This window comes from Alosa sapidissima, chromosome 11 (assembly GCF_018492685.1).
Source record: "Alosa sapidissima isolate fAloSap1 chromosome 11, fAloSap1.pri, whole genome shotgun sequence".
NCBI classification, from domain to species: domain Eukaryota; kingdom Metazoa; phylum Chordata; class Actinopteri; order Clupeiformes; family Clupeidae; genus Alosa; species Alosa sapidissima.
Window position 1 is genome coordinate 31,905,481 of NC_055967.1, and position 9,615 is coordinate 31,915,095.

A 9,615-nucleotide genomic window follows, 5' to 3' on the forward strand; every position below is an offset into this window, starting at 1 on the left:
AAGGCCACACGTCCGTATGTAACGCTGTATGGATCGGGGAGCAGGGTGCTCGTATAAGCAGTTCTGGGGTTTTAACGGGGGGGGGGTGAGATGCCCCGGGGCCCTTCGCATCTCTGCACAGTTATGATGTGTGTTGCGCTTTTGATCTCTGATCTCTTTTGGTCATAATCTGTCTCTCTCTCTCTCTCTCTCTCTCTCTCTCTCTCTCCTCTCTCTCTCTCTCTCTCTCTCTCTCTCTCTCTCTCTCTCTCTCTCTCTCTCTCTCTCTTCCCCTCTCTTTCTCTCTGTGTCTTTCTCTCTCTCTCTCTTCCCCTCTCTCTCTCTCTCTCTCTCTCTCTCTCTCTCTCTCTTCCCCTCTCTCTCTCTCTCCTCTCTCTCTCTCTCTCTCTCTCTCTCTTCCCCTCTCTTTCTCTCTGTTCTTTCTCTCTCTCTCTCTTCCCCTCTCTCTCTCTCTCTCTCTCTCTCTCTCTCTCTCTCTCTCTCTCTCTCTCTCTCTCTCTCTCTCTCTCTTCCCCTCTCTCTCTCTCTGTGTCTTTCTCTCTCTCTCTCTCTTCCCCTCTCTCTCTCTCTCTCTCTCTCTCTCTCTTCCCCCTCTCTCTCTCTCTCTCTCTCTCTCTCTCTCTCTCTTCCCCTCTCTCTCTCTCTGTGTCTTTTCTCTCTCTCTCTCTTCCCCTCTCTCTCTCTCTCTCCTCTCTCTCTCTCTCTCTCTCTCTCTCTCTCTCCTTCCCCTCTCTCTCTCTCTGTGTCTTTTTCTCTCTCTCTCTCTTCCCCTCTCTCTCTCATCCTCCCTCTCTCTCTCTTGTGCATGCTGCCTGTTTTTGCCTGTCTCACACCCTGTCTTTCCTACTTTTCTCTCATGCTGTCTCTCTCTCGTGCACACATATTCTGTTGGTCTGTCTCCCTCAGAAACACTCACTCACTCACACTCTCTCTCTCGCTCTCTCCTCTTGCTCTCTTTCTCACACACATATACATACTCACTGACACACATTGAATCTCTCTCTCTTACACACACACACACACACACACACACACACACACAATCACTGACTCTCTCACCTACTCACTGACTTACTTTCTTTCTCTCTCTCTTACACACACACGCACACGCACACACAATCACTGTCTCTCTCTCTCTCTCTCTCTCTCTCTCTCTCTCTCTCTCTCTCTCTCTCTCTCTCACCTACTCAGTGACTCTGACTCTCTCTCCCTCTCACACACACAGCATCTCCTGAAGAAGACTTTGTCCCTGTGTGAGGTGGCAGAGCAGCAACTGGGGGGAGATGTTAATGCTGAGCTCATTGGAGATTTCAGTACGGTACGTGTAAACACACACACACACACACACACACACACACTACTTCCTCTACAGCAGTGGTTCTCAACCTTTTTTCAGTGATGTACCCCCTGTGAAATATTTTTTCAGCCAAGTACCCCCTAACCAGCGCAAAGCATTTTTAGTTGCGAAAAAAGACTTAAAACAGAGCACTGTGACATCAGTGTCTAATTTATTAAACTTTGGAACCACAACTCCATCCATAAACTTCAACCACGACTCCATCGTTTGAGTTTTGACAGTGATTGACAGGTGATGGCGGGTGGCATGTGACAGGTTGGGTCGAACCATCCTGGTATGGTGGGGACTCTGGGTTTTTAGGATAATGAAATTGAATAGCCTACTGAAATATAAAATTAATTTTATGAACTTATATTTTCCTGAAATATTGATTAAATAATTGTTTTTAAAGTATTTTTGCATGGATTCTACTTTTTAAATCTATGTATATTTTAACCCTAATCTGTTTTTAGGGCATTTTCACCTTTATTCATAAGGATTTATTCTGGTCATTGTAAGTGTCATACACACATATTATATATTGTATCCAGATCTGCCATTCATTTCATGTATTAGTACTAGCATTGATTTTATTTTGATTTTTAAAGAATTAAAATATAAAAAGCGTATTATAAAAATTCTTATATTTTGACATGTATCTCACCACAGCAAGCTCAGCTCTACATGCATTTCATGTGTGTGTGTGTGTGTGTGTGTGTGTAGGGCAGACTCTCCTGAATCTGGCAATATCATTGCCATGGTGGAGGAATTCTCTGGGGCTGAGCAATTTAGTGATTTAATGACCTTTCTGCGCTCCATATCGGTGACACGAACTGATGTGACCTGATTGACCCGAGTTTACGTGTTATAGCCTGTGTGTGCCTATGGTGTCTGCATTCATGATTCTCTACAACTTTTTACTGCATTACCATGAACAAAGTAAAGGCAAAAAAGGTGTTTCTTTGCCGAACAAATTGGGATGCAATATGAGCCTTGTATTGGATGCCATGCAGGAATTTGGTAGGATCTCAAAACTTTATGAACATTTACGGATTATGAACATTCTTTGCCATAGAGAAACACACAATAGCGTTGGATTATAAATATGCTTTGCTACAAAAACAGACAAAAACGTGAGGTAAGTCGAGCTATATGAAGTAATTATTTTGCTGTCTTTGTCTGTTTTATAACCCAGAAGGATGTACTTGGTATCAAATAATAGCTTCGTGTCTCCTCTTTCATCTGACATGCGTGGCATATCTTTCCGATCACAGGTCCGCGAGTAATTCAAACGAGAGTAATGGGTGTGCAGCATTGGTTTTTGTACATGACGTTATTATTTTGTAGTCACTTCGTCTGATTTCATAAGCCAGAAGGATCAACATACTTGCTATCAATGGATAGCCCTGTGTCTCCTCTTTCATCTGATATGCTTGCCATATCTATGCGTTCACAGGTTCGCGACTAATTCAAACGAGATGGGTGCGCAGGTGAACGCAGAGAAGTAAAGACTGTAAAATCAATTTCATGATTTTTTTTGTTATTTTCATACTATAATGTACAGACAAGTGCGTTGTCTCGTTGGAAAGCCCCACTTCTGCTCTGTCACGCAGTAAAGGTTTCATCTCGCTGCGATGAACAGTTGCGGAGCAATGTAACAGAGAAGAAAGGGTGTGTTTTTGACACACTTCGCGTCAATCAGGTTCTAAGGGTTAAAATCTCACGTACCCCCTGGAGTGCCTTCACGTACCCCCATTTCAGAACCACTGCTCTACAGGACCACACACTGATGCACAAAAGGCCTCTGTGGCTTCTCTCTCTGTCTCATAGGCACACACACAAACAAACACACACACAAACAGGTTGCATTGCCATACACATACACTAGGTCTCTCACACACACAAATACAGATTCATGGTTAATGACACATTATGCTTGTGTGATACGCAATATTATGAAACCATTACAAACGCAATAATATGAAACCATTACAAACACCATCAAAGACGCGTCCTTTGAATTAGCCGTTTCCAATTCACAAGAACCGCAAACGGTGGCACCGTCACAAAGCTAGCTAGCGTTCTGCCACATGTTGATAAGCTGATTAATTAAGTCAGTGCCACCATCCCCTTTGATGCTGTGAGTTTGTTTGTTTGTTTGTTTGTTTGTTTGATTGTGAAAGCGAGCCAAAGAATTAGAGCCATTGCCCTTCCTCGTCTCTGTGTTCTTGTCCTCGGAAAATGGCAAATCCGCTGAAGCCCCCGGCCAGCTGGGGGGGGGGGTTCTCAAAGCTCATTTGAGCATGTAAACGCAAGGGAGGAGGTGGTCTTTTGGTGGGTATGTGTTTTATGTAATGGAGCTGTTGATTTTGTGTGTGTGTGTGTGTGTGTCTCTGTAGGTGTATGCTCTGCCCACTGTGACTGGCAGGCATCAGGACCTGAAGTACATCAGTGGGGAGACGGTGAGTGTTCATACACATACACACTCTCTCTCACACACACACACACACATACACACAGTCCTCAAGTCCTGTAAAAGCTGACATCATTTATATAGAAACATCAGGTGTAAGTGGAGTTGTTTCATCACCCGTATATCTGCTGTGTGCGCGTGTGTGTGTTTGTGGGTTTCAGATGTGTAATCTGCTAGAGGGACGCTACAGCTGTCTGGTGGAGAGCTTTGTGGTGGTGGACTGCCGTTATCCTTATGAGTATCAGGGAGGACACATCAAGGTGAGCGTGTGTGTGTGTGTGTGTGTGTGTGTGTGTGTGTGTGTCTACATTCAAGCATGGTGTTTATGTGAATGACACTATGTGTGTGTCTGCATTCAAGCATGGTGTTTATGTGAATGAGAGAGTGTGTGTGTGTGGGGGGGGGGGGACAAGTGAGAGAAGGAGGGGATGTGTTTTGTGTGAATGTGTGTGTGGTTTGTGCGGGGGAACCAAAACAGCCAGACCTGTGGAAGGTTAGACTGCATGATGTGGATCAGTGAGCTGAGCTCACCCTGGCATACAGTTAATAGCACAGAGACAGCACACAGCCCATTCCACAGGGCACTGAGGGTGTTTGCTCAGCGGTTTTAAATAACCCGTTTCTCTGTGAGTACAAGATGATTGCACATGTTCCAGCAAGCCATTGTTCTAAATTTACCTCTGAAATGTACATAATTAGTGCCCACACTTGGTAACTAATTTATATGATTTGTTTAGGTTATTTTTAGATTTGTATTTAAGTGGACCAGAATAGACATTTTTACAGTCCCTCCACATTATTTGCATCTTTGGGTGATGTGTTGACATGTTTGTGTTCTTAATTATTAAGGTTCATTTCCATTCACAACTAAACTTTATGAAAAGCTTGAATGAATACTGTACTATGGTGAAGCAAAGAAAAAGTCTCAGAAAACAACAAACGACAACAATGCAACAGTGTGTAAAACCACCAAGATTAGTATCACTGATCTGGCAATTTTTCATAGATTTCTGTTTCTCAAGGTCACGAGTACTGTTGGTACGAAAACAAAAACAAAACAATCGGTTCTACCTAGCTCGAGGTGCTGCAGCCAACAGCTAGAGGTGCCAGGCAGCTACAGTGCTACACTCTGGGGGTATCGGTATGTTCATGAGCCCCAATGCTCATGCCCCCAGAGTGTAGGAAATATCGTTGGAGTTCTCTTTTTAGAGAGAGTGAGTGTGGCTACACACACAGAGAACTCGTTGGAGTTCTCTTTTTAGAGAGAGTAAGTGTTGCTACACACACAACGCAAGGCAAGAACCACTTAATAAAACATTAGGAGAGTAGAACCGTGTTTTTCATCAGAGCAATGTTGCTGCATACAACTGCATTTCACACCCCAGAGGCACTAAAGCTACATTTTCTCCCTGTAATCCCTGAATCACATTAATATTCCATGGTTTCTTGTCACTAGTCTCTTGTATGTCTGAATGGAGCTGAAGACCACACACACACACACACACACACAAACGCAACGCAACGGAACGGACTTCATTTATCAATGAATGTAGAAACCAGAGCAGATGTGAGCGCAGGAGTCCTCTTACGACAGGGCTCACGTGGGATTCCAGCTGCAGTGCCACTGTCACCTCCAGTTGGCAGTCAGAAAGGTGAAAGTAAATAAAATAAATAACTTTATTTCACAGACAGAATGCATCATAAGCTACTACCAAATGCATTCATCTCAAAACCATTTGTGCCTGGAAAAAAAACAAAAACAAAAAAAAACACAATTGTGTGTTTTGTGAAAAAAGACACGGTTCATGCCATGACTTGCGCTTATCAAAATAAACTAATTTTTACCAACGAAAGTAATTCTGTTCATGTGATGGTTATCCTATAGTAGTGTTTGACGTTCTTCATAATCAGTTGGCCTAACCATAAGTTGGTGTGACTTGGCATTTTGGTTTAACCTCTGGTATGTCTTAGCCCTAAAACGTTTGGGAAAATCTGCAATAAACTATATATGTCTCCAAACATTCCAATCCTCCGCCGACTTACTATGCTGCACCGTAAGACCATGTCAACTCGAAAACCTGCTCAGGCATGTCGAGACTTGACGTGAGATTTGAGGGGGGAGTTCAGAATAAAAAAAAATTTGCATGGAAATGTCCATGTGCCCTTCATACGCATACTGGGGCCAGGGCCAGTGGCACTCACTAAAACAGCAAGAGAATACAACCACATTTCACATCAGTCACAATGGAATTATGCCCATACAGTGCCACTTACTAAAACACCAGGAGAGTCCAATCCCGTTTAAACCAGAGGGACACTAGTGCCGTAGTGCACTGAGCCAGTGGGGTACGGTGCCGTAGGGCACTGAGCCAGTGGGGTACGGTGCCGTAGGGCACTGAGCCAGTGGGGTACGGTGCCGTAGGGCACTGAGCCAGTGGGGTACGGTGCAGTGGGGTACGGTGCTGTGGGGTACGGTGCTGTGGGGTACGGCGCTGTGGGGTACGGCGCTGTGGGGTACGGCGCTGTGGGGGTGGAGGTGACCAGCAGCTCTCTGGGCGCCCCTCACAGAGGACAGCTCTGAGGGCTCAAAAGCTCATGCTGAGCAGCGGTTTGCATCCGCTGGATGTGTGTGTGTGTGTGAGGACAGAGGACAGCTCTGAGGGCTCAAAGGCTCATGCTGAGCAGCGGCCCTTTGATTCCCTCACATGCCTCCAGAGGTGATTTGCATCCGCTGGACGTGTGTGTGTGTGTGTGTGTGTGTGTGTGTGTGTGTGTGCGCACGCGCACATTGTGTGTGTGAGTGTACAAGAGAGAAATGAACAGTTATCAGCAAAACAGAAAAGGAAAAAAAAACAGCTGACGACAAACACCATTGAGTGATGATCTTGTTTTGGCTCAATACCATCTGTTTTCCCTGCTCTGCATTTTGCCTCCGTGTTTGTGATCCATTTACGTGATTGATAACAAAACTGATTATTAGCACGCACTGATAGGGGGCTGTGGCAGTCAGACAATTGCTACAGCTTTGGAATATTAAATGGGACTAGCTTGTGTGTGTGTGTGTGTGTGTGTGTGTGTGAGAGAGAGGGAGAGAGTAGGAGAGAGAGCGATATGTTTTACATGGGATGCATTTCATTCTCCACTCCATTTACATTGTTTTGCAGTGGAGTGACTGGGCCTCTGGGCTTTGTGCCATTGCTCGCTGCTGGTTTGTGTTTTGGGGAAACATGTGTATAATGGGTACAGATGTTTACATGTGTATCACTACAAATGAAATATAGTCTTCAGAAAATTGATTATATCCTCCTGTACCTGATGCATTATATGCAGAAATGGCAATTAATATCAGGGGAATATCACGCAAATGTATATATCAAGGGTAAAAAAAAAAAAAAACTTTAAACATCTCTACAAAACACATCTGGTATGATTACCAATCACTTAAAGTTTACAAAACAACTTAAAGTTTGTTTCCGTGTGCCCTAGATCAAAGGTTACAGCATTCTGAATGACAAGTGGAGTGTCAGGCAGTATAGATTTGTGCTCTTGAAAAGCTCATTTATCTGAAAGTAATTGTGAAAGATATTGCCAACTTTTTTCTTATTCTATTCTTGTTTTATGTTGCATGCATTTCCCTTTATATGGTTTTGACATAGAAATGAAGAAAACATATATCTAGGAGGTGATTTTGTACACATAGCATGAGTTGTAAGAGTAGAGGATAGAGACAAATTGACAGGCGTGATCTATTTTTACGGAGAGAATGTGCTGGACTAAGCGCCGGTCGTATTTTGTTTCTACTGAGTTTTTTTTGTTTTTTTCTTCATTATGATAAAACATGCTATAACTAATGAATACATGATAATTTTGGGAACAATTTACACAATTAAATCTTGTTTTAACAATAGCAACATTTGTAACTCCGTTACCATAGAAGTATGTTAAAACTAGTCACAGTTGCAAAATCTTTGGTCATATTATAGGAAACAAGTGTAGAAACACTTCTACAGTATATGAGTTTTTTTTTTAATGTTATATTTTGAGAACCGCATGATTGATGATTGAACACTTTCTGGCTTTAAAATCATATGAAGATTTAATTTCCATTCCAAGACCATTTTGTGCTACTATTTAAGTATATATAGGCACATACAAACTGACATTGTTCCTAAATTTTGCTTCATTAATTGCTGAGTGGCACCAACAAATGTAGTGGGAGTGTAACTCCATTACCGTGTGATCTTCCCCATCGACTTGAGTTGACCAAGACCTCATTGCAACTGATTATTCTTACTGCAACAGGTTCAGAGTAAATTAAATGTGTTTGTGTGTGTGTGTGAGTGTGATTAACTCCATGTGTTATGTGGTGTGTTTCTAGGGTGCCCTGAACATGCCCAACTCTGATGATGCAGTAGAGCAGCTCCTTTCCCAGCAGCTGAAAGCTGTGTCCCCCAATAAGAGGTTTCTACTGGTCCTGCACTGTGAATTCTCCTCTGAGAGAGCTCCCCGCACGTGAGTACCCTGCCGTTTGTGTGTGTGTGTGTGTGTGTGTGTGTGTGTGTGTGTGTAAGGGAGAGAATCTGTGTATGTCAGCTCAACTTAAGTATGTGTATTTATTTATTTATTTATTTATTTATTTATTTATTTATTTAGTGAGTGTGTGTTTGTGCACTTGAGTGTGTTTCTCCCAACCTTATTTTGTTTATGTTCGTGTCTGTCTGTGTGTGAATCTGTTCAATGTGAGAGCAAGTCAGGTCAACTAGTCTTTTTTTGTTGAAGTGTGTGTGTGTGTCCGTGCCTGTGTCTGCGCACATGTGTGACTCTCGCACTCTTTTTTCAAAAGTCATCACACCTGGGATGTTGCATGTTTGTCTGGTTTTGTTTGTGTGTGCGTGCGTGCGTGTGTAGGTGTCGCCTGTTGCGTAGTGTGGACCGCAGCAGGAACGAGTACCCAGCTCTGACCTACCCTGAGCTCTACATCCTCAAAGGAGGATACCAAGATTTCTACCACTCACACAAAGTAAGATCTTCTAGCATGATAGTGTGTGTGTGTGTGTGTGTGTGTGTGTGTGTGTGTTTTCCACTCACACAAAGTAGTGAATTCAAAAACATGATCCTTTTGCATACTCTAGTTGAGCCCTTTTGGACCTTAAGCATTAATGTAAGACACCACATACAGTACACATGCCTCACATGGGCTGTCATACAGTACACATGCCTCACATGGGCTGTCATACAGTACACATGCCTCACATTGGGACATGCCTCACATTGGGACGAAACAGGGAAAATGCTGCCCTCTAAGATATCATTCCGTGGCAGCAATCATCTATCATAACTTCCAATGAATGAAAACAACGTAATTGAAGTATAATCAATTACTTTTCTGCATTCTGTTTTGTAGCAATGCGTTCGTTTTGTCCCTGTTTGTTTGATTTTCAGTTGAATTATATTTTAAATTAAATTGAATTCACTATTGTTATTTTTTTATTTTAATTTAGAAAATAGATGTTTCCAAAATCACTGTGTAATCGTGTTAAATAACCGTGATCTCAATATTGACCAAAATAATCATGGTTATGATTTTTACCATTATCGAGTAGCCCTAGCATTGCTCAAGCCGCGGATCTGTCGTAGGCAAAGGGAATACTTTAACCGGTTACCCTGGGCGCAATAGGTAATTCACCTGTAACACAACACAGGTAGACAATGTGAAACATGCCTCATTCAGTCGCTGACTGATAGGCACCATTGTCTTTATCTTGAGAAGCCTTTGGTGTTTGTTATTGTAATTAAGTGCACGTTG